The following is a 27,809-nucleotide window of genomic DNA, read 5'->3' as shown; positions in this document are numbered from 1 at the left end:
AAGGCGTTGTAAAAAAACGCGTTGTAGTGACACCAATCCGGCCGGGCTTGTGTTCAGCTCCTTTGAATCTCCCGCTGGTATCTCCAAGGCCGGGCTTGGCTCCGCCACTCCACCCTCACCTTACATCCCAGCCCCAGCTTGCTGTCCGGCCGGGCTTGGCTCCACCAGCCCCGCTGAGGACAACAACTACCAGGATCCTTTGGGGCAGGACGATCGATAATCGCGCGCCAGGAGGCGCATAAAACCAACCTGGTGCTGAGCCCAAGGTGGAACACTTTTGACCTGTTTACTTGTGGCCGGGCTTGTTTTCAGCTCCTTTGAATCTCCCGCTGTTATCTCCGCGGCCGGGCTTGGCTCCACCACTCCACCCTCACCTTACATCCCAGCTCCAGCTTGCTGTCCGGCCGGGCTTGGCTCCGCCGGCCCCTGCTGAGGACAACAACTACCAGGATCCTTTGGGGCAGGACGATCGATAATCGCGCGCCAGGAGGCGCATAAAACCACGCCTGGTCCCACGCCCCGCGAGGTCGCGCGCGGGCTGTGCCAGGCTAAGCCCGGGCAAAGGGCGGGCCGCCTGTGGCCGTCCGTGGCTGACTGAGGCTGGGCTGGGCCCGGTCTCTTTATCGAGCTTTTCTGGACTTATACAGTAAGACGATATTCCTTAATATTGACTCTGGACTTCCCTCTCATAATCTATTCCACCCGTCTTTACGACTATCGCTGCATGTTTATTCTGTATTGTGGTGTATGGTGTGTCTATCTGTGCTTTTGAATATATCATATCATGGGGTCCCGCCCTCCCAAAGGCAGACACTCTCTAGTGGAAGGGTCAATTAAAGGGACTCTGGATAATTTTATCACTAGGGCCACCTCAGTATTAGAAAGGGAAATAGTCTTAGCAGAGCGGCGCCTGTCTGCAGAACATCTTAACAACAAGCGCTCGTCTCTGGGCTCACTTCAGCTAGCGATCTCACCACACACCACTAAACAAACAGATTCCTTAGTTAATAACTCAGCATGTGACAATAGTATTCCACTACTTTTACAAGCTAGAACACCATCAACTAAAACACATAGTGATCAAAGTATGGAGGCCTATAACTCCCCTTCTAATTCCCCATCAGCAGCGATAGTCATATCAGGAAATCCCACATTAATGGCAAAGTCCTCACAAATCGTGGCCCAGAAGTCCAAAAATAAAAGATCAGCCCAAGGTCCCCCACTGAAAAAAAGAAAGAGGGAGGAGGGCAGTCACTTTAGCAAATGTGGCAAAACACTAAACTCTACAGGCTCCCAAAAAGAACCAACTGTAACATCTAGATTAGCCCATTCCAAACAGGATTCACTAACAAATACACCAACTAAGGATTTATTGGGAAGCATAGAGCAATTACTTAGATCACTTCTATTGCCACTTATCGAGAGAATGAAGAGAGTAGCCCAACAACTGGGGTCACTGGAAAAGGTGACTGCAAACAACACCGGCTTAATTAAGAAATTATCTATGCCCAGTATACCACATTCAACCAGTGTTATCCCAACCAAATCAAATACACACACAGAAGCATTTCCTACTAAATTAGTGACCAACAACGATCCTCCTTCGGCTAACATTATGGCTCAGAGGCGGAAGGAAATAATCAAGACAAAGAATAAGAAGGTAGAGTTAGGAGTGCAATTCCATCCTTCTGAGACCCCCCAGACCAAAACATTTAGAACCCTTGCTCCTGGAAAGATGGATGGGTCAAAAAAGCTACAAATTGATCTGCCACCGGAGGCGGTGCCGCTCGTTGTGGTACTCGCACGGGTCCCAGTCCTAGAGAAAGGGAAAAAAGAAGGCTATTATGAATTAAAGAACAAAGTCCTATATTGGTTACGACATAATAAACCACTTCCCCCAAATATCAACAGGCAAATCCTTCACGTACGGCGAGTAGACTGGGTGGGACACAGACCAAAAGAAATTCTGGGAGATATAATCATCGTTAACTTTAGAGACCATAGGGCAGTCTCACACATTACTGATTGGTTTCGAGAGAAAGGAAGTAGTGGTATTACACCATACGATCTAACCTACTTTTACCCTCGTGCCTTGTTAACTAATCCCTTGATTTCCCAGGCTCCGTCTTTACTCCACTCGCAAGGCCCTAGCTTTAACATCCCTACCCATAACCGTTTTGTTGCCCTTTCGGGCCTGGAGAGAGTAGATTGACTCCCTTGCTCGAGAGGCTTGAAGGGGACTAAAGATAGTAAGGGTAGGGAAACATATACTACCAATGACCCTATTCCCTGTCTTGAATCTGTTACATATCATCCTAAGTCCATACAGGTTCAATATCAAGGTATTGACCCATTGGAGGGGGACACAGGGTTGAACCCGTTGCCCCTTCTCTCTGGGGCATCAACGGCATCTAATGTAGAACTAGTCGCCACACCATCATGGGATGCAACAGGGAGGGGAGTAACCCTCAAATTGCTGCTTTGTTTTGGAGTATTGCAGGCCAGCGCTCTAAGCTAACAAATGATGTTTGGCTCAATTTTATCCAAAAGTTTAAAATTCTTAATTTCAGGAGACTTGGGCGGTGGAAGAGATTCACATGGAAGGGTACAAAACCTATTTTTCACCTGCTCAACCAAGTACCTCTGGGAGAGCAAAGGGAGGTTTAACGATTTATATATCAAACCTACTCCAAGTAGCTGAAACAACACCTATTAAATTGGAACCCAATTTTCAGGTTCTTAACATCCGTTTAAACAAAATGGATACTCTCCTTTTGGTGAATTTTTATAATAATATCTCTGAGGGAGAATCAGTGAGCTTAGTATGCCTCATTCGCTCATTATTACTAGCCAGAATAAGGAGTTCTGCAAAAGAGGACATAATTATCTGGGGTGGAGATTTCAATCTGGGTCCATGCCAGGATAGCAATCAAAATATTTGTGGCATCCATGACGAGAGTGATAATCCTATTCTACACTTTAGGCACACGATTTTAGGTAGCTGTTTAAATTAAATTATGTTCGATCTGGACTTGGTAGTGGCGAATAAACTGACCAACTCAGATACAGTAATGGCTACCACCTTCCATGGGAGAGGTTGTCAAAGTACTATAGACCACATCCTTGTCTCGAACGGAGTGAAGAACATAGATACATCACTCACCATACATGCAAACGCTCTGAGTGATCACTACCCCCTTAGTATCATCGTGCCCCTGACACAAAATCCTAAAAGTAATCTTGTTAGTACCCTGGCACAAAACAATATGTCGTTGGATAGGCTTAATGGCTATTCGTTAAAGTGGGGAAAGGTTGACACCACAGCAATAACTAAAACAGTGATATTAAACACCCTCCTTCCTATTCAGAAATGTTTAGATATGGATACACTAGACGTAGAAGTTATCGCCAACTTTGGTGTGGTAATAAAAGCTATAAATGAAGCACTGTGGGTAAAAGTAAATCAATCATCAAAGAAGAGGAAGGGTTGGTTTAACCACAGTTGCACGGTAGCCTATTCAAACTTAAAACAGGCTCTATGGAAGAGATTTAGGGTCCCTCATGAGATTACCACTTTAAGAAAACTATATAACTCTGCAATAAAGGCCAGGAAAATTGAGCTAAAGCAACAGCTCTGGGATCAACTCCATGAGAGCTGTACTCACAAAAACAGTGCTGCCTTCTGGATAGTGGTTAAGTCCCCCTTTTTGAATGATAATGCTAACTCCCCAAGAATGGAGGTGGCTATTGATGAAAAGGATTGGGTCGAGCATTTTTCCAAGATCTTTTCTAATATCACTGGGGTCGTAAATATTTATGAAACAAATTCTTGTGATCAAATTCATACCCCTTATCCCATTGACTTGGAATTCTCAGTTGACCAGGTTGCTAGAGTGCTGAGAGCAAGCAAAAGTGGGAAGGCCCCGGGCCCAGACGGGGTGCCTATAGACTTTTTTAAAGGCCAGATGGATCTTTGGGCCCCTCTTCTGACTAGGGTTTTGAACGCATCCTGAGGGACAGGCCTTATGGAGTCATGGACCAAATCTATATTGGTCCCTATCTTTAAAAAAGGGGACCGGGGGTCTGTAACTTGTTATCGTCCAATTTCCCTGTTAGACTCCCTTGGTAAAGTGGCGGGCCATGTAATCCTTGAGCATCTACAGGACTGGGCGGACGATGTTAGGATTATATCAGACCTTCAATATGGGTTCCGCAAAGGACTAGGGACCATTGATCAAGCCCTAAACCTGTCACTGCTGATAGACAAGTACGTAAACATCAAAGGAGGAGCCCTCTATATGGTCTACGTGGACTTAACAGCCGCGTTCGACTGTGTGTCCCACACTAAATTATGGTTGGTCCTTCTAGAGATGGGTATACAATCGAACCTGGTAACTTTCCTGAGGGAATTATATTCAAATACAACTGCAAGGGTGAGGTTTGGGCTTGGGGGAGAGTTAACCGCGTCGTTCGCAGTGGAGAAAGGAGTCAGGCAAGGTTGCGTCCTGGCCCCCTTTCTCTTCACACTCTATACCAATGGATTGGAGAGGGAGATGATTAAGGGGTGCCAGGACCTTCCTATAGTAAACAATCGCCCGAACCCCGCGTTGCTCTACGCGGATGACGCCGTGATACTAGCCCGTACCCCCCTTAAACTCCAAAAAGCATTGAATAGATATTCCGCTTTCATGGCAGGTTTGGACCTAAATATCAACATTGGGAAAACATTCATCATGAAGGCAGGGTCCGGTTACAAAGGTAAAACGAGGAATATTTATTTAAATCAGGAAAAATTTGCGTCCGCCATAAATACCCCTACCTAGGAATAATGATTGACAATAAACTTTCCTGGAAGCCGGCAATTGAAACAAGGAAACTTCTTTTTATAAGAACCACTACAGCTCTTGTCAATTTCTCAAGGAAACTGGGGAAGAGACCCCCCTTGGAACTTGCTAAGATCTACAAAGCCAAATGTCTTTCGGTGGCATTGTACGGGCGGGTGTTTGGGGTCACGTAGCAATGGACGTGTTACAGAGGGTAGAAAATATCTTTTTGAGGTATCGCCTTTCAGTACCCAAGAGCACGGCTACTTTTCCCTGTCACACGGAGTTGGGACTTTCCCATATGATGGACATAGCGAAAATCCAACCACTTTTACTGTGGCGTCGAATCTGGTCATCTGAAAAAACAACCTTCTCACAGATGATAATTTCTGACTGCATGGACATGGAGAACGCACACAAATTTAGATGGCTGTCTTATGTGAAAAGGTTTTTATCGGACAGAGGATGGGAAATATTCTATCAGCATCCCCTTTTAGTTCGTGAGGTACCAAGGAAAGTTTTCCAGACAAAATGTCTTAATCACCTCGAAGAACTGCGTCTTACGAGCGAGGTTATGAAAACATCCGTTAGCCACAGTTTGGCTATCCAAACTACATTTGACATTCAGCCCTACCTAACCTATAATACCACCACCTATGAACGTTTTCTTTTGGTAAGGTTCAGGCTGAATTTTTTTCATCGACTGGTTGTCTTTGCAATAAGAAACAATTGGGCAAAAGATCTTCCCCCCTGTCCTTGTGACAACATCTCCACCCAGTCTACAATACATACCATCCTTTTTTGTAAGTTTTACAGTGACATTAGAAAGAAATGGCTTATACCACTGTTAAAACTAATGGGTTTTAGAAGATGTCGCCCTGCATTTCTCTTCTTACAGCTTCTGGAGGGAGAAAGGCTGGTTATTACAATTGCTAGCTTCTTGAAGTGTATTGTCCGTCATAGAACGAATTTAGAGTGATTACATGAAACTAAAATCTATAATATACTCATCTATTTGTGGTTCACTGTTTTTCTCCCATGTAATAGACCGTTGCTCCCTATTTCTCTATACTCTTTGTTCTATCTTTTAATTCTAAAGTCTTATATTTGATTTATGTCATAAAGTGTTTCTACTGAGCATCAAAAGTTGCAATAACCCCAGAGAAGGAATATCTCCTCGAGGCCGCATCTATTCTTTTATAAGCGGAAAGTCTTTTAAAGATTCTATATAAATATATAATTAAATTGTAAATATTTTAAATTGAAGATGTATATCTACATGTTCCAACCCTTTTTAATTTTTGATAGAGACCATATAAAATGAAATGTGCGGAGAGATTTCCTTGATAGTATGTGGGTTTTCAAAGTGTAAAATTGTATTATAAAATTATAACTTTTTTAATGTAAATAAATGAATGAATGTAGGCTTTTATGATTTTGCAACTTAAAATCGAATAAAGCTTAATTGAATTGAATTGACTTCGCCATGAAGCCAACGGCTTCCTGTATATAAGAGCGGGCAGGAAGCGCAGGGCCCATGCAGGTTATGCCACCATCAATTTGTGGGCCTAAGCATAGATGCAGGGGCCCAGCACTCACCATCTTCCCATGCCTCTCAGGGTCCGTTCTTTCATTGGACAGGAGTGGCTGCTGGCATCAGAGGTCCAGGTCAGCCCAGATGCACGCGCCTCTATCACCCAGACTCCCCTCCGGCCACGCCAGCGACGAGGTCCATCGTACACCCAGCATGCAGCAATAACTTTTTTAGCCACCTTCACTCTCAGGGCGCTGGGCCTGACCCAAGCCGCAGCAATCACAACAACGAGAGTGCTGCCATCTTCCAGGCCCCGTGCTTGCGCAGTACAAATACTGCTGAGCCAGGGAGGCAGCATGGTGGCAGAGCAGTCAATCTCACGAAGGGGGCCCACACACCCCGGAGCCAGCCCCCCAGTGCAGATTGGTCCGACAGCATCAGTTCTCTCTTGCAGGAGGTAGGGCAGCCCGCCAGGTCAGACAGAATTCATGGGAAGGCCATGTTGCCGAGCTTCATGCACCCACCCTGGAGAGGGGGGGGGGCTGGACCATCAAAAGCGGGCAGATGCTAGCCTCGTTCTCCCTAACGGCCCCCTCACCGTTTAATGCCAGCAAAGAGGTCACTGTCTGTCATATTGCTGAAGGATGATATTTTGGCCAGAAGAGTCCTCTCTGTGAGTGGCCATTTTGAAACCCGGCATAGCTCCGCCCCTTAATGTGCTTCCTCGATGACACAGGCGCTTCCTCATCTCACCATTTCGAGGATATAGTACATCAAATTTAAACAGGCCAGGCTAAAGAAAAAATTGGATACTGCACAGCAAACTTAAATAATTCAAAATAAAGTTTGCAAGTTTTTTCTATGTATGTCATAGTAGGTTTTTACAATAACATTTGTCGCATCCATCTTATAAACCTTTTCAACATGCCAAACAAAGGGCCTGATGTATCAAAGTTTTACCTATTCATTGAAGAAACAGGGCATCAGAGACAAAGGGAGCTTATATGACATGCATGGTCTCTCATGTGATTTTCGCAGAATCAAACTTCCTGCAACTAGGGTTGGCAAGTTCATAACAAATCAATAGCACAAACACTGGTTAAAATTAGGTATAGAGTCCTCAGCATGAAACACACAGTATACCTTACCAACCCTCAGCATTAGCAGGACATACAATAGAAGAGTAATTATATGTCCTCTGAGTACAATGGAACTCAGGATGCCATCAGTGTAGTCCAATAACCTGCCTAAGGCATGATCACTTAAACATTCAAAAGAAAATTGATGTAACTTGTCCTCTTACTTCTGTGTTTGTTTGCCTTTTAGGCCACTACATTATCGCTGGGCTACAGCACAGTTATTTCCCTTTGCATCAACATTATACAGGCAGCTTGATAAGTGTCTCTGCTCTGCATAGCCTTGCCAAATGGCTTCTTGCATGGCACTGCACACGGCAGAGTTTCATGGAATACTCTATGTTCTGATACCCTGACTACAATGCCCATAACCCAGCATGTACACTGACCTGGGCATGTTTAAAACTTTCCCACCGTGCCTGAGAAGATTTGGAGGCAGTGTGGGTGAAGAAACAGCAGTGTCAGACAACTAATAACATGGAAAGCTGGGATTAAACCATAATGGAAAGTAGGCTGAACTGAGTCCAATGTTCATATTCACTAAGTTACTCCACCACACAAATTTTGGAAGAATCTCAGTTATACGGATAACACTGAAAGCAAACAGTGTTCCAGCCAATCATGAAATATGAAAACTATAGCCTTTTGGTAACAGACTTTGCTAGAGCCTGCACTTTACATACCATTGTACTGTATAGAAGGAATGTGATCAGGGATATTGTGGCTAACATCCGATGAAGTGCAATGCATTTTTCTAATCCTATGCTGATTGGCGACAATAGTGCTAATGTCTCAAGTGAAGTCACACCTTGACGACTTCTCAGCCAAATTCCATGAATAGAACACAACAGCACCCCACTCCTGTGACAGAAGGTTATAGACAAAATGACCAAAAAAATAAAGCGGATCAGTCAATATTTTTAACATGTAGGACATGCTGATGCCATTAAAATATTGAATTAATTCCTGAGAATGGCCAGGCCACTTCATACTACTATATTTGCAGGCAACCAACAGAGTTTCTCCAGATGTCCTTACTTAGAGTTATCCTTTTAAACAGAAATAACCTGTTTCACCATTGAATGGCATGATAGAAAATATGGCCTGGAATGATGGAGGATTGCAGGCTCACTGTCATATCCATGGTCGTCAGGGATAGATAATCCTCCTTCATAACTGAAAGTTGTTTCCTTCTTGTCACCTGGCCTGTTTCCTATTAGAAAGCCAAGTAAGTTCATTACCTGTAAAGAGCACATGTTATTGACTCTAAAAAGGCCAGGAAGTGAAAGAAAGCTATTTTCTGTGCCAGCTGACTACACAACAAGACAGGACAATGCAACATGATCAGGATTCTTTGAGGAATGTGACAATTGCTGGAAAAAGCTTTATAAAGCACCATTGTACTGATGATAGGCCAAACAAGAGGCTCTGCAACTGTCATACCAATGTTTCCACTGAACGTTAAAAACTGTTGGAGTAAATGAAAGATTGCCATTACAAAATAGGCATCATTCAGGTAGGGCCTTGCCATCCAGGGTGATAATGCTGTCTACTGACAATCTGCATTCCCTACAGCTTGAAAGTTCAGTGCACCTAAAAACTGTTCAGTGGGCAAAGACTTCGGAAAAAACTGGAGATTTAATTCTATTCTTCTGCAACAGAAATTTTAGTCTTATGCAACAAACTTGATAACGAATGGTCTTTATATGTTGAATGAGATGGTGCAAAGAAGCCAATGTATTAAAATGACAATGTTTGAAAACAACGAGGGTCCCAGGTTATCAGTTCTTATTACCTGTCTGAGCACTTTTGTTTTACGGCTTCTACACATATAGTAGGACTGTCTATTAGACCAACATGAACTTCATAGTGTAGAAACTTTGTCCACATACATCATCCATGAGTGTTGGTGGTTTTCAGCTAGCTCACAGTACCACATCTAACCCCTAAACCAACTAGGGTAACAGACGTTTTTGGCAACCTCAAACATGACATTGATTCCCTAGGAATCCATGGAAGGAGATCTCACCCTTTCATTTGTCACTCTTGCATGCCCGTGATAAACACAAGAAAGATATGACAATGTATTTTCAAACATTTTTTGAAATGATCATATTCTTGCATAAAAAGAGTGAGCTGTCATAATTAGAAATATGAGGTGTTACTGTCATCAGCATTGTTAGAATGGAACAACAATATGAACAATTCAACCATGTTAATTGTTGCTAATATTAGCCTACTACTGTCGGTATCTGATACTATACTAAAGATAGCATAGCTTGAACATAATTCTGCCAGATCAATTATTATAGTCTAACCACCATACCTTGTTCTTAGGTGTCAGGAAGCTGGTGCAGTGCACAGGTTATCTTCCTTAGCAGGATGGAGGTCGGAGTCAGCAGGGCTAATCTCAGTCCCAGTGTGCAGAGGTTTAATGATAATCCCAGCATGGAAATGCTCCCCTCAAAGAGCTCTAGCATGGCAGCTGTTTATATAATAAAACACTGCTCTTATCAACTGTGGCAAAGGTGCAGAGCAGCTCATTTGGTTTCGTCTAGCTAAATGAAATGTCACCTAATGGGTGCAAAAAGACAGGAAAAGAATGGCAGTGTGTACATCATGTAGGGCCCTGGAACTAACTGTGCAGACTACAGGGCATCAGTGCCTATCACAGATGGACGGACTGGGAGACCTGTTGTAAAGTGCACCACTAGACAGAGATGTTAACCTAAGAAGTTGAATCTGAAATGGAGAATACACATGTGCCATGCAACCCTTCTTTCTCTTCTCCTTTATAAGGAATGAAGAGTAAGAATTAGGATTTAACAGATTGGTCTCCTGTTTCTGGTCGGGGATGGTCTTCATTCTTTAAGAATTATTGGGTACTTTGTGCTCTCAAGGAAGAGTCACCTCTGCCACTAGGAAAGGATTAGTGGCCAATTTGTGTGTGAAAAAAATCAGGACTTTCTCAGCCGTATACCAAATTTATAACCGGTCAGAGTTCAGTGCATATAAGGAAGGTCCCCGCTAAATTAACTTGAGAAAATTGTACTTGTTCAGCTACTAATCCATGTTCAACTCTAAAACCTCAGACTCATAAACACAATTATGGCACACATCACCATGGGGATGTATAGCCTGCCTTTCCCCCACTATAACTCAAAGAACAAGGGAGGGAGAAAAAGGTTAGGGACGCTGTGGACTTATTCTTCTTAGGAAATTATGAAAAACTAGCAGCCCGTCCCGATGTTGTCCGTGTATGAAATAGAATGTGTGTAATGTGTGTATTCAGATACGGTCATTCGCGTGTTCCCCTGCTTGAGGCCCAGCTGCAGCCCTGGTTGATGTTAGCAGGCGCGTTTCTCCCCGCTTGAGGCCCAGCTGTAGCCCTGGTTCATGTTAGCAGGCGCATGTAATTAGTGTAGTGATCCGCCGCCTGAGCACGGCTACAGCCCTGGCTGATGTTAGCAGGCGCGTGTAATTTGGTTTAATGTGATAGTTCAGTAACAGCGCGCACGAGAGGCTGCAGTAATTGTCCCCGCAGACACGCTCAGTCGCGTGTACCCCCGCTTGAGGGCCAGCGGCGACCGTCTAACAATTAGAATTGTGTGAGTCTTGAATGATTGTTTCCCGCTGTTCTTATTTTTATATGACCCACACCGATACTCTTCAGCTCAAGTGCTTTTTAGACGCACCCAGGCCAAGCCACACACTGCATTCGGCCCTTTCAGACGCACCCAGGCCAATGCACACACTGCATTCGGCACCCCCAGTATGTGTGAGACAACGGGCAGTCCCCCAAGGGAGTCTTGCGAATGGTTACTTACGACGCTTCGAGGTGAGCGCCTTTGTGACGCCCCCAGCACACGGCCACAGCAGACGATCTGATTAATGTACGACCCAGATGGCATGAAGTGCGGAACGTAGCACATGCCTCCAGCGTTTGTCACGCCCCCAGCGTGCCCCTTGATTCGGCGCAGTTGCATAATTGGTGCTTCACATCGCATGAAGGGCGGACACACGCCAACAGCACGGACACACGCCCACAGCGTTTGTCACGGCCCCAGCGTGTCACGGCCCCAGCGTGCCCCTTGATGCGGCGCAATTACGACTCACATGGCATGAAGGGCGGAACGTACCACAAGCCCCCAGCGTTTGTCACGCCCCCAGCACACGCCCACAGCAGTACACAGACATGCCCACAAGGGACTACTTTGCTGGCACGGTTCTTTTACCTTTTAAATGTATATGGTGGCCGTCTGCATAGCCTATGTCCTTCTGCTGCAAGTGCCCTTTCCATTGCAGTATTGGGTGTTGTGATTGGTGCTGTGGTTACTGAGATTACCCGCCTCAAAGGTTTGGGCTCTCTCTTTATAATATTAGTATGGATGGATATATATATATATATATATATATATATATATATATATATATATATATATATATATATATATATATATATATATATATATATATATATATATATATATATATATATATTACCTACTGGCGGTCGCCAGTAGGTATATATAGTTAGGATTTTTTCCCTATGGGATTTTTGAAAATTCTATGTCTAATAACTTTGGCGTTTGTGGACGGAATTGGCTGAAATTTTCAGGAAAATGGCACATTTTGTTTCTGAGCAGCCCTCAAAAATATGGGGGGGGTTCGTCAAGGGGGGGGCCGAGAAAAAAGGGGGGTCCCAAAACGTGTTTTTAACATTGAGTTTTCCATAGGGCGGTTGGCCTCACTTTTAGCCCGAAGGGCTGAATGGATTTGCACGAAACTTGGCAAAATTGTAGGGACTGGTAGCCCGATGTGCCTTTGCTAGGTCTCAATATATGTGCTCCAGTGGATTTTGAGAAATTAACGTTCAAAAAAAGATATATATCTGTAACAGCGCTCTGCTTCGGAGCTTTGCGAAGCTGATTGGTTCTTCGGCGTCTGTAAACATTCCAAACAGTCCGTAGCGGCCGCCATCTTGTCTCTCGGTAGGATCGAGAGACAAGAGGAGGCCAAAGCGAAGGGGCAAATGACCATAAGGGGGCATAGTAGATCGTCCCTGACCCCCTAGGTTTGATGTGGAGGCTTTAAAAGGGTCTCGCAGGGCAAAAAAAAAATATATTGTTTTTTTAGTTTTTTTGCGTGGAGTGCGCCCGGTTCGCGAACCGGGAAGCGTTCTGGGGAGCGTACTTTCTTGAAAATTAGTGAAAAAAGTTAGAGTAAAATAATAATTGTGAGTGATCAGATGTAGGGTAGCTCTGAGAAGAGCTTTTGGGTTTATGGTACATTTAGGTACTTATAAGTAGGTACCAATGCACAGTCTTAAATTCAAAATGAAAACTCTGTTGCCCTCATCTGAGAAGTGAACTCCATCTCCTCTGTAGATATCTTGCATGTAGTAACGCAAGTTATTGTTGTACAGGGAGCCCATTCCATGGTCTCTCGTGTAAGCTGAAACAGATTTGTTTACATGCTTCCTCGACTTCTCAATTTGTGGACAAAATTGGTTTGACCACCTCCATTTCTGTCTTTGGCATATATTTGAATATACCAAGGCAGTCTGAGGAAAAAGTGCCATCAATTGCTCAAAGGTGTCCTTTAAAAGCATTTCCAGACCTACCCCAGTCAAAGTGCCCAAATCATTACCTCCACAGTGCACAATTAACAGGTCAGGTTTTGGCAAATGCATAAAGGTTTTCACCAATGGTATCAATTGGTGACATTTTAATCCTCTGTGGCCAAACCACTTAATTTCCACATCTTGTAAATTGAGGTTAGGTAAATTCCTGTTCTCAGTATACCTCTGAGCCCAATAGATGTAACTATGTCCAACAATCCAGACAGAAAACATGGTGAGAGAAGGTTCTCCTGCAGTCAGATGAAGTGTGGCAATGAAATGGCAGTTGAAAAAATAAGAGTTTAAAATGAAAAAAAACTGTGGAGTTTCTGTGTTAATGAAGCAGTAACAGTGATTGGTGGATTTTGATTGCTGAAAACAGAAAGTTAGGGTGCATGGATGAGTTGTTTGAAAGATGTATTTTGAGTGGTCAAGAAAAAATCATTAAATGAAAGAATGCACTGGATATGAGGTGCACTGAGAGTTCAGAGTTCAATTGCAACATTGTTGTGTGAACTTGCAAACACCAGAGGTCTTCCAAGACGTGGTTGCCATGCAGAAAAGGCATGAAATGGCAGAGGGGGGAAGGGTTTTCATTTGAAAAAAAGTGAGGGAAGAGTTTTGATTGGGTGACATGAGAGATATGTGTGAAGAATTACAGCATTTCTGTGCTTTTGATAGCTGCAGACTCTGGCGTGCATACCTTTTGCTCTGCTGAAGACAAATTGGTGTGTTTCTGAGACTGTTTTGAAACTCAAAGTATTTGCTAAGGTGAGAAAAGATTTCTTTAATTTAGATAGAAAATAGTGTGCTTTAAGGAGAAAATTATGAAGAAAGTTGTGTTTTTCAAATGTTGCTTTGTCTCAAGTGTTTTACAAATAGATTTTGTTTCTTTGAGAAATTGTAATTGGAGAAAATGTGAAGTATTAGTACTGACAGGGTTTTTATGTGCATAGGAGCTGTGGAGTGTTTTCAAATTATGACTTGTAAATCGTTTTTGAGAAAAAGCAATGGTTTTAATATTGATGACAAGGACATAATGGTGTCTGCTTCTTTATAAGGTAATTGAGAGTCTCTGATGTTATTTTTCCCATTTCAATGTAAGAAGTTTGTCTGTGGAGCAAATTGCTTGTAAATATGCTCCCACCTGTGCATGGCAAATTTAGATTTTGAATGTTTGCGTTACATAGGCATGTTAAAGGTGACTGAAACATGCTGCAAAGGCAATCAAAAAACGCTTTTATGTGTCTTAAGGACATTTTAAGTCATTTCCTCATGTGCAGTGTTTTCAAATTATGAGTTGAAAATCGTTTTTGAGGTAAAGGAATGTTTTCAAAATGTATGTGCGCCATATGCCCCCAAATTTCTTTTTCAGGGGTGCAGCAGGGTGTTCTTGAGACACCCCTGCACCCTCGGAAAAATTCGTAATTTGCGATGAGGTAATTGCTAATCGCAAATTGCACCTTCATTCCTATGGGCCTCCTGCTGCATGGAAATGAATGGGTAATTTGTAATTAGCAAATAGCTCATCGCAAACTAGGAATGGTAAAGAATCGCTATTTATTCCTTAAAGTTCGCTATTTAGGAAATGCAAAAAACTTTGATGATACATATGGCGGTTCATCTCTAACAAGATAAGAAGCATAGGGATAGATTTATGATGACTGGCGCATCACCAGGGATGTGTTAGTCATTCTGTGCCGCTGTTCCGTCACCTATGGTGTGCTGCATTTACAATGCGGCGCATCATGGGGCAAAAACAGCACAGATGCGTGACGTATCTGTGCCGTAAAGGTGGCGCATTGCTGGAGTTGTATCGCAAGTGTGATGAAGCTCCAGCAAGGCTCAGGGGTGTCCCTGTCGCAGGGTTTCTGTTCTCACACAGAACTGTGGACAGAGGATTGGAACCTCGGCGAATTAGGGTGCCCCAAAACTCACCTTAGTAATCAAAAACCCCTTAGCAAGCTAGGTACAGTGTCACATTGGATATAACAAACTCTCAATGTTTAGACAATCCAGAATATGAACTTATAGTACCTCAGGATACGTGGAACTCATGAACAGTCGGTCGTTATATATTTCTTAGAAACCAGAACATGGAGTTAAGAAGAACACATGTGTATTTGAAATGTTTATTTACTAATGCCGTCTTCTCAGGCGTAGTATCTTAGATAATAGAAGTACACATATTATCAGTAGCAAAATTACCAGCATAGTTACTAGTACATAAAAAGCGAATGGTGACAGTATGTTAACATGCTGTAAATGAATAAGAGTTAGCAACACTTATAAGCAGCCGCGGGCCGTGGAGGGAGTTACGGTGGGGCAGGGAGGCGGGGAGGGGGTGGGGCAGGGTGGAGAGGGCTCCACCCTGCCCCTCCCCCTCCCCGCCTCCCTGCCTCACCGTAACTCCCTCCACGGCCCGCGGCTGCTTATATCTGACCCTCCCTAATACACATATTATATTATTTGCTAAGAAGGTCTCTTTGTGTTGGTTTAGGGCGTGCCCATACTTTAGTGTCTTAGATTTGAAGGAATCACATCAGCATACACCAGCTCTCTCTTCATGTGAACCGCATCAAGTGTTGTGTATGTGTGTTCGGCAAAGCAATATAAAACCCGCCTCATGCCCAGAATTGGCAGAAGCTGCACTTATGTTATGAGTATGAAGTCGTGGAGATCAGACCTCATAACAATTCTGTATCGTGTTGTTCTTGAAACTTCAGCAGTCGCTGTACAGATATAGTTTAACAAGCAAAGCAGATAGTAGAGCAATAACATATTATTCTCATGTAAACCACGATGAACTACTAGGTTGAAAGCTAAAGCAACAACTAAGTGTCGTGTGCAGAAGTTGCAAAAAAGGAAAAATGGCGTTTAAACCGGTAATGAGCCCATGCTAACTTAACACGGTGTAAAGATATCCAGGATCTAGATGACACCTCCCCATGATCCGGAAACGAACTGAATAAGATAATAGAAGTGGCATCTCATGAGAGCAGATTGCAACTTTATATGTGGACGGTCCGCAAGGTAAAACATTAAAAACTAGGAAAATTTAATGCTAAAGAAAAATAAAACAGCCAACTACTTTATCGAGGCTTAAGCCAATAGGCAAGCTAAATAATAAAAACTTGACAAATAAGTCAATGAATTGTCAATGAAATGCTAGTACTCAGCATATCAAACATGAAAAAGGTCTATGACATAACTGTGTATGCAAAATAAGCTGCAACAGCCTCCAATAGGAAGTCACCGCCTTCATCCGAAAAGAGTTCAGCCATCCAATTTAAAAGCGGAAAAGAACATACGTGCTCTCCCAGCACCAGATCCTCTATCACCATCAGAGGACAGCTCGGTGGGTTTTCAAGAAAGCTCTGTTCCAAGAAAGACTGTGTTGCCGCCAGTAAATTCCAGGGACCAATTAGTCCATGCATCAATGCCACAGCCATAATCCTTTCGCCAGGACAAACCAACTCGTGAGTAATGATAGGAGTCATCAGCTGATTAAAGTCGACGTCAGGAGAAACTGGTCCGCAGAGACACAAATCAATGGCCCAATCGAAATCACAGGTCAGGCAGTGAAATACAGGCTGGACACAGGTGAAGTAGGAGAATCGAAAAGATAATCCATATGCCGTGCTTAATATCGCCAACGGCATTGTGCCATAATATTCAAGCATGCGATTGCGGAACAGCGTCAGCAGCTGCAGGGCGGGAGCTTGCACAGGAGGGACATCCATATTTAAAAATGTAAAAAAGCACAAGAGCGTCCGCTGGTAATGCAAGTAAAAATGGGAATCCACCAAGCACAGTGGAAAAAATAGAATGAAAGAAAGCAGGGATGACTCCAAAGATTTTCTCAAATGAAGTCACAAGACCACTGGTAACAAAGTGCGCCAGGCCCTTTGTGGAGGACGCGTTAAAGATAGTCCGAACCATCTTGCTGAAATGGAAAGGCAAATCTGTATTTAAAAGGGTCTGCACCTCTGTACGGGTGTTCGCTATGTGAAGCACGAAAGTTTCACGGGCCGAACTCAAGGCCACCTCTCTCTGAGACAAAAGAGCTCTTATTCTTGCCATGCCGTGCCATGCCGTTGAAATCTGTTCCCATGGTTGGTATTTGTGGCCAGATTGAAAACTCCCTATGTTCATGTGTGGGAGGAAATAGAACATTTCTGCAGCAAATAACCTGTTCACTCACTGTTACGATAAAAGGAATACTTTTAATTAACCCAGAACAATCTTCATTATTGAGCATCAAATAACTACCATTTTCCAACAACTTGAACGTGGGGATGATAGCAGGAACTGGCGTGCCTTGCAACACGCAAGCCATATTTGGTCGGTGTTTGTTGCATGAACCGTGTAACTGTATGTGCCTACACATTAGTGAATGATCTGGCGTCTCAGTGCATTCCTCTCCATTCAGATAAACTTCTTGATCATCTTTGAAACATCTGTATGTGTATGGAAGCGACCAGACCTCATGAAGAAAACCACTACCTAAAGGTGCATAAAGACCTATTGGTATATATTTCATACAATTTGAAAACTTATATAAAGCAAAAGGCAGCGTTATTAAACCGTGGATAAGGCACGTTGCCAAAGCAGCCAACCTTTTGGATTTATACTGGAAATGTTAAAGGAAGAATTATGGAGTAGGGCCTGTAAATCTTTAATGGACAACCGAGTAAAATTACTCCAACCATCATATTCCTCTAACTCCGGGATAGTAGGGGTGTTTAATTTTTTAGAAGTAGCCAATCCAAAGCATTTGGTCTGGGAAATTGTTTCATTCACAAACAACATATGATTTGGGATGAGATATGCACGGTGCAAAGCCTCAGTGCCTTTTACCTGCCAGGTTCGTGAACCCCAAACTGATGTAGATCCTGGATATCTTTACACTGTGTTAAGTTAGCATGGGCTCATTATTGGTTTAAACGCCATTTTTCCTTTTTTGCAACTTCTGCACACGACACTTAGTTGTTGCTTTAGCTTTCAGCCTACCTGCGTCAAGATCTATGCCTGCTTCAAGCAGGCGCAGGGTTTTGATGCAGCTTTGTCCTATCTGATTGTAAATGCGGCAGACTGTGGGTGGTAGAGCAGCGGTGCACGTTAACTGGTGCATCTCTGGGGATGTGCTAGTTAATATAAATCTGCCCCTTTCCATACATACTGAGCATGTCATGAATGATGTAATATGTGACATCATCAGCAGTGGATTACGGGTAATAGTATCTCTAGTTTACTCCCCTATAGCTGTCTTTCTTTTAACATAACTGTCTGTTTCCTTCCCTTATACTTACTGTTTTTTTGGTTCGCTTCCGGTTCGCGTACCGGCGAGCGAACTGGGAAGCGAACTAAGAGAAATAGATGTTGGCACAGTTCCAAATATTGTACCAATTTTTTAATACCGGGGAGGTAGTTCTGAAAATAACTTTTTTTTTATTGTTTTTGTTGTTTTATATTTTTTTTATTATTTTTCTGAACATTTTTTTACTTTTTTTGAATTTTTCTGAACAGTTTTATTTTTTTTTGTTTTTTTTTGGAGGGGGCAACGAAAACGATTCATTGTAAAGGGCTCAACAGGAGCAACAAAAAAAAAAAGAATTTATTGTTTGGGGCGTTTCGGACAAACATGAGCATGATTGTCAATAGCTCTGTTGATCAGAGTGATGCTACTTTCTCCGTAGCAAATGAATCCACTGCAATGTACGCAGACTTGTTTTACTTCACGAAATCTCGTTTGTATATTTGGCACCATCTCCCTGCCCTCTGGTCCCGTTACTTCCGGTACAACAGATCTTCTGGCCATAATAGGGAGATTATCTAGGTCGTTACGAAACTGTGCAGCACTGTAGTTGTTAGGATGCCACCTAGTCATATGGCGATGCATTGTGTAGTTTCCGAAACTGTATTTTTTGTCGGTCCCTCTGGACAGTCTATCTTGACATATAAGGCAAGTTAGGTATCTTGCATTTACTTTTTTCTGACCTTTGGGAATTTTAAAAAATTGCCAAATGAAGTTTTCTTTCCGGTGAGACGTCCTGGGCTCCTCAGGCAAAAAGTGCCTCTCTTCGTGCTCTTCGTCCTGTTCCTCTTCTTCCTCTTCTTGCTGAATTATAACTTCAGCAGGTGGTCCACTCTTCCTTGGATGTGGTGGAGGTGGTGGGGAAGCACCAGCTGAAGCTACTAAAGAAGCCATTGCTCACTGGTAACAAAGGGTCTTTCTCTCATAATGATGAAAGTCAGAGTGAGGAAAGAAGGAGGGATTTTCATCATTTGGGAAAAACAATAGTTCTCAACCAATGAAAAGTGTTCATTTTAGATTATATGACCTAGTCTTACATCATTAGGAAACCAAAAGTGAAATGAACCAATGAAAAGTGTTATTACCAAGTCACATGACCTGCTGTGTTTACGTTACGCGCTTTGCAGGGCCTCCCGGTTTGCTTCCAGAAACCTGCGCTTTGCGCCTCGCTTCGCGTACCAGTTCGCTAACGTAGCACGTCATATGACGTATCACGCGACAACGCGAAACGTCATGTGGACGGGAGGCGTCACGATGTTGTTTTCTAACGCGGCAGTTGCGGTAAAGAAACGTTTACCGGCTCGCGGTCTATTTCGCGGCATCAAGTTCAGCTAACGGGAAGTTTCCCGATTCGCGAAGCGGGAACGAAGAAAAAAAAATATTAAAAAAAAAAATTATTAAGAAACATATAAAATATATTTTGGGATTTAAAGAAGAATACATTTTACAGCTACAGATATTAGCTGTTAAAAAACCAATGAAATTCACTGAAAAAACCATAGGTTATAGACCATATATAGTTAGGAATTAGCATTTAGAAAACCTTATTTTACTCACACAAAACCATTGAAATTCCATATATAGTTAGTTGCACTAACTATATATCGCGCACCCGCAATTCACTGCTGATGATGTCACATATTACATCATTCATGACATGGTCAGTGACATCACTGATGACATCTCAAATGACATCACTGATGATATCTCATTTGACATCAATGGTCACATCAATGATGATATCATTAATGTGACAATACAATGCATCTCCTCACACTTTAATATAACCTCTGTTACACCCAGTGTTAAATACAGAGTATAATTTTTGAAACCATTGACACACCAATACTAGTTACTACATACGCACTCACTGATTCCTACGTCTACACACACATTCACTCATTCACCCATACAATCATTCATACATACAATCACTCATCTTTACAACACTATCATATGCACTCATACACCTATACAGACACTCACACTCTGCCACTCATCCATGGAGTTACTCACACACCTAGTCAGTCCTGTAAAGAATCAATCACACTTCCATTTTCTAATCTACACAGTTAAACATAGAGTACCTTACATTTTCAAACATATACTAACACATACTTACTCTCTTATAGAATCACTGATACAAGTACACATTGATCTGCACAGAGTCACACACCTCCCAGCCAGCCATACACACACTCAGTCTCCCATACAAATACTTGTGCAACCAATCAATAACCCATATAGCTACTTATATAGCTACTGATCAACACATGCAGCAGCTTGCACAACAACAGACATACTGATGCACACTTTCAGACAGTTTAGTCACTAACCCGTGCATTTAGTAAGACGCATTTAATCACTCACTCATACAGTCAATCACGCACCTACTAAAACCTTCATTCAGACACTTATACATCCACTCATTCTTCAATATGTAAAACATATTTAAACTTTACAGAAACACATAATCACTGGATGTTGTCATCAGTGATGTCATTTGACATAGACAATAAATCCTAACTATATATACCTACTGGCGACCGCCAGAAGGTAATATATATATATATATATTCACTGAAAAAACCATAGGTTATAGACCATATATAGTTAGGAATTAGCATTTACAAAACCTTATTTTACTCACACAAAACCATTGAAATTCCATATATAGTTAGTTGCACTAACTATATATCGCGCACCCGCAATCCACTGCTGATGATGTCACATATTACATCATTCATGACATGGTCAGTGACATCACTGATGACATCACTGATGACATCTCAAATGACATCACTGATGACATCACTGATGACATCTCATTTGACATTACTGATCACATCACTGATGACATCATTCATGTGATGATACAATGAACCTCTTCAGACTCTAATATAACCTTAGATACACTCAGTGTAAACAGACACTCACAGACTGTCACTCATCCATGGAGTTACTCACACACCTAGTCAGTCTTGCAAAGAATCATTCACACCTCCATTTCCTCAACTATATAGTTATACACACCTTACTTATTGAAACATACACTAACACATATTTACTCTGTTATACAATCCCTGATACAAGTTCACAATGATCCATACAGCCACTCACACATTCACTGGCTCTTATGCACAGTTATTTATATATGTCAACTCTCACATGTACTGTGTTTTACATATGTACTTACTTTGACATGTAGCACTGAGATATCCATTCACTCACCAATACACTCATGCACACAGTCAACCGCCCATACAGCTGTTTCCACATGCACTTTTGAACCCATACATCTAGTGAATCAACTGCTCACACATCTATGCACAGAGTCATACACCTCCCAGACACCCACACAGACACTCAGTCTCCCATACAAATACTTGGGCAACCAATCAATAACCCATATAGTTAGTCATATAGCTAATGATCAACACATGCATCAGATTACAGAACAACAGACACAATGATGCACAATTTAAAACAGTTTAGTCACTAACTCATGCACTCAGTGAGACACATTTAATCACTCACTTATACAGTCAGTCATGCACCTACTAAATCCTTCATCCAGACACTTATACATCCACTCATTCTTCAATATGTAAGACTTATTTTAACTTTACAGAAACATACAGTCACTGGATGTTGTCATCAGTGATGTCATCAGTGATGTCATTTGAGATGTCATCAGTGATGTCATCAGTGATGTCACTGACCATGTCATGAATGATGTAATATGTGACATCATCAGCGGTGGATTGCGGGTGCGCGATATATAGTTAGTGCAACTAACTATATATGGAATTTCAATGGTTTTGTGTGAGTAAAATAAGGTTTTGTAAATGCTAATTCCAACTATATATGGTCTATAACCTATGGTTTTTTTCAGTGAATATATATATATATATATTTATATAAATATATATATATATATATATATATATATATATATATATATATATATATATATATATATATATATATTGAGTCGCCCCCAGCTTTTATGACATCAGTAACACCATGAGAACTTCAGAATCAAGAGATATTCTATTCTATTATTATTCTATTAAAATTATTTATAACGCGCACTATCACCATCGGTTTCTTGGCGCTCAGTGACATAAAGCATTGACCCAGAATGGGAGGGTTAGTGATATGCGGCTTGAAAGAGCAGAGTTTTTAAGGATCTGCGGAAACAGTCCCACGAAATGGAAACCTGTATAGAGTGTGTATTTTCTTTTATATGTATTGTTTGTCATTATATATAGAAAAAGGGTAGCACAACACTCACAGATTATTGAAAATATATTACGTTTTTTCCTTCCACAAATTTGGTGATAACATTATCTGATGAGTATATAATTTAATAATACACCATGTCATGTTTTACTTTACCTTTCCAGATTGTATAGAAAAGTTATACCGATTGGGTATCGTATTCATGCATGTTTAAATGCACATTATGCCTTGACGTCACTCAGGGAGACCGATTAGGTTAACCAGGAGTGGTTAGAGGGATCATTTACTTTGGTCCTGAGGAAGAGCCTAGGGAAAGGCTTGAAACATGTAGACCAGGGAGAAATCCTCTCATCATATTGCATTTTTCTCCTCCCCCCATTTTAACGATACCAGATACAGGAATTAATAAAGTGTAAGTTCCACGTAGCCAGGTATTTTTTAGATTCACTCTTTTTTCTGACCCTTCCACTCTCACAATAACACATAGTATTACTTCACAAAAGTGCTCCCACGTTTCCGTAGGTCATAGCATGCCCGGTCCTGCAGCAGAGCGGAAAGAACCCGATGATGAAGCAAGCCATAAAGGGACCTTTAGGTGGGTGAGGGTTAGTTTAAGAAAACTCATCATTTTCCCTAAGGGAACTTACCAATTTTCCTTGGTAATACTTATAGCAATCACTGGAAAGACAGTTTTCTCCTGAGAAAAGGTTTTCCATGAATGAAGGGTTGACTTCCTTTGTTTTTTTAATAATTTTCCCCACTATAGTCAAAGCGGAATCTGGAAGCAGACAGATGGCTTGCTGCAACAATGTGAATTACTGTTATAATGATGGTGCTCATCTGGAGGACATTCATCAGGGCTGGTGAGGTCAGGGTGGAATGCTGGGAATGTAACAAGTGATGTAAAGGGATTATAGGAGGCGTTATCACAAAGTTCTTTGGCGGTTGAAGCGGAGACTGTTAATGGTGTCCGGTGTTACAGGCACAGGTTATTCTTCTGCCAATAAACTAAGAAGAAGATATCGAAGTGTTGTGTCGTGATTACAACACTTTTTCTGGTGACGAGGATAGAATGTGCCAGACACCTGATTAAGGAGAGAGAGCAGTCCAGCAGAGAATAGCCTGTTCACTATGCAGGAAATGTGGGGTCAAGAAAAAATGGAGCTCTGAGCTGTGTATTGCAGTAAGTGCCGCAGAGTGTTATCTGCTACAAAATAGAAAACGTACAATAATAGCTGCCAAGTGCAGGCTCCCCTGGAATTATTAAGTAAATATTTATTTTGACTTGAATGTAACTAGTGCGAACCCCATAGCGCCCTCGTGCCCTGCTAGTTGATTGGGCTGTGATTGAAGTTGGCACCGCCTCTTGTCTGCTGATCGTCAGCACTGAGGGAAGCACCACATCAGGTAGTCGCATGCAGACAGCACGCAGAAGAAGAACGCATGCAATGACGGCAGCACATTGTTAGGAAGAGACGTGAGCTGGGGCAGTAGAGAAGTGGAGAGATGAGGCGCACTGAGCAGTGTGTGCATTACGAGTGCGTGTTTGGCAACAGAAGGGAAAAAAACAAAGAAATGAATGAGCCACATCCTAATGAGACACATTGAAGGGAAGCGTGATTAGTTTAGGGAAAGAGTGCTGTATAAAAGGAATATTAAAGGCAAAATAAAAATATAATTTTCTGGGAAATAAGCAGCAGAATGCTGCATTAACAGACAGAAAGTGCAGAAAAGCACACAATACTGTAAAGTATGACTCTTCCAATTGTTGAAGTTAAGATGCTTTATTGTCGAAACACCAAACCAGAGGGAACAACAACTTGTCAGGAACATCTCCAATCTGCAACTGCCTTCCAAGAGAATCTAGAACTTTGCAATACAGGGCTCGTGGGAGACAGAATACTTAAAGGAAAACAACATAGCAATTTAATAAAACACAACACATCTTCCTCCGTAAAAAAAACAAAAATAAAAAGCAAAGACAAGAAATAGAATAATGTAACATCAATAGATGTAAGCAGAAAACAAAAGTGAATTACAATTGTTCAATCATATGACAAACAAATTCAGCCCTCCACTTGGGTTTGACACTTACTCTCTTCTTGACCATTTCACCCTCCTCAACAGGTTTAACTGGTTTATCATCACTTACTTTGACATTTTCATTTTCCGGTTCAACTTCTGTTACAATTATGTTAGAAATGTTACAATCAGAAACCTGTTCCCCCCTCAAAATCATTACTTTTCCCAACTTGCTCCAACTCTCCACTTATACTGAAATCATCCACGCTACTAGTATTGGAGATGGACTCCTCACATAATCTTGAATCAGCACCACAGTCAATATCATCAAACTCCTGTAAAGATTCAGGAGATAAAGAAATCTTTCCAGAGTCATCTTTACAAGAGACATTGCTACCTCTGTAAATGGCAATTCTTCTAACATTCCAAACTTTTCCATCTCTAAGAACGACAGCATTGCGAAAAACTTTCATGAATTGTAAAGGTTCTAAAAACCGAGTTTCTCCTTTTTTAACTTTCCAAGGTTTTTGTACTTTAACTCACATTCCAACTTTAACATCCACCTTCCCTGATCTTTGCTTGTCATCAAGTATGCATTTATACTGTAGGTGCCTCTCCAGAATGTTTTTTTACAGACTCCATAGAAATATCAGTACCAGCAATTTTAAGTAACCATTCCGGGTTGCATTTGGTTCTAGCTGTGAGCCCTCTCATAATCTCAAATAGAGACATCTTCAAAGCTGCATGAACATTAGTTCTATAAGTCCAGACTGTTTTATGTACCTGTAGTTCCCACTCTTCCCCTTTCATGAAAGCAATTTGAATGGCATTTTTTAAAACTCTATTAAACCTTTCCCACATGCCTTTACTACTAGGGTTGTACAGAGATGTGGTTCTGTGCCTCACTCCAATTGTCTCAAAATAAATGTTTGCCCTTATTAGACATGATTTGTAAACCGTTGTCACTTATAATCTGAACAGGCAAACCTTCCTCCACAAATACTCTGTCAATAAATTTCAACACAGAAGCAGAAACAATTTTGTCCACAACTATGATGGTTGGCCACTTGAAAAACACATCAATCGTGGAAATAATGTAGTTAGGTGAGGGTACCAATTGGACCCATGATATCTATGGCAACAGTATGACAAGAGCCATCATGTATGATGGGTTCACACATATCAGGTCTCAATGTCTTCAGTGATTTGTCTGAATTGCTACACACCATACAGTCTCTCACATTCCTCTCTGCACACAAATCCATACCTGGCCACCAGTACCATCTTTTGACTCTCTGTTTGGTTTTAACAAGTCCTCATAGCACCTTACTCATAATGGACTCTTTTAAAGAGGTGGGGGGATTGCTTTATCCCCTCTAAAAATGGAACCTTGATTTTCAGATAACTCGTTCCTTATCTCCTAAAATGGTTTGAGTGTATCTGAAATCTTGGATTTCTCAGGCCAACAATGACGAACAAATGAAATAATAGATTGTAAATCCTTCTCTTTTAAGTATTCCTCTTTCCATTTTTTTCTTTAACACAAAAGGAACCTTCATCATGTACTAAAGCTAGGTGTAAAGAATCCCATTCATTCACTTCACGTTCTTGCAACTCTAAAGGCATGCGAGAAAGAAAATCAGCTAAAACATTGCTTTTACCAGGAACATATTCAACTCTGTATATAAAATCTTGTTGTCGCATTGACACCCTGGAAATCCTAGCTGAAGCTTTAAACAAACCTTCCGTCTTGTGTAACTTGACTTAAGGTTTATGATCACTCCTCACAATGCATTCTCTACCCCAAACAAAACTACGAAAATGCTCTAAAGCCAAAATACAGGCTAATGTCTCTTTTTCAATAACTGAGAATTTTTCCTCAGAAAGAGATAACGCTCGGGAGGCAAAGGAAATAATACATTATTTTCTCATTCATTTGAGACAGGCCTTTGTTGCTGGCATCAACAGCAACTACACATTTACTATCCACATCAAAACAATTTAAGACAAGAGCATGAATTCTAGCCTCCTTAATGTCATCAAATTCTTTTTTGCCAAGTTCAGACCAAAGAAATTTTACATTATTTTAAGTAATTGTCTTATGTTGAATACATTGCTGGACAAACCTTCTACACATTTGGCATACAATTCAACCATTCCTAGGCAAGATCTTACTTAGTATTTGTTGGTGGGATGGGGGGGCATTTATGATAGCTTTAACTGATTGTGGCTTGGTGGCAACACACTAACCACATAAAACATGTCCAAGATACTTGGACTTTGAGTGTTCAACAGTTAAACCTTTCTGTTTCAAAACAATAAGAACTTCTTCTAACACACAATCATGCTCTGCTTTATTCTTCCCAAAAACAAGGATGTCATCTTGGAAGCATCTCACTTTAAGGTGTTTGCCAAAAAGCTGGTGCATCAACCTTTGAAAAATGGCAGCTGCAGATGCTAATCCAAAGGGCATTCTTTTATATTGGAAGCATCCCATTGGAGTAATGAATGCAGTTAAATGTTTGCTTGCCTTATTTAACAAAATTTGGTGGTAAGCAGTGGATAAACCAATCATGGAGAACCACTTAGCATCCTTAACAAGTGCAAGCATTTCAGAAATCTTGGGAAGGGGAAACTTGTCAATTACAATATTATCATTAAGATGGCATAAATCAACACAGAGCCAAATTTTACCGTTGGATCGTCTGGCTACTGCAATTGGAGAAATCGACTCTGAGGATTCAATCTCCTCAATGATATCCTCAGTGACTAATTTCTCTAATTCCTTTTCAACTTTACTGCGAATGAGAATGGGGATGTCTCTAGCTTAATGAATTTTTGGGCATGCGTTATTTTTTAGAATTATACGGTGTTCAAAACCATTAAAAATTCCGACTTCACCATAAAAAATGATGGCAAATTTATTTAACATTACCGTGCCTAAAGAACCATTCTCATCTATAACCAATACAGGATCAGGACTAGTGGGATTGAGAATAATATTGAGAGTTCATTGATCTTTCCACCCAAGAACAGATGGTCCACATTTTGCAACATATGACTTTCCAAAAGATTGTCTGTCTTTAAATCTGAAGGTAAGAGATCTAAATCC

Source organism: Lissotriton helveticus, chromosome 2_1 (assembly GCF_964261635.1).
Source record: "Lissotriton helveticus chromosome 2_1, aLisHel1.1, whole genome shotgun sequence".
NCBI lineage: Eukaryota > Metazoa > Chordata > Amphibia > Caudata > Salamandridae > Lissotriton > Lissotriton helveticus.
The sequence above is the reverse complement of the archived record's forward strand: the minus strand, read 5'-3'. Positions refer to the sequence as shown.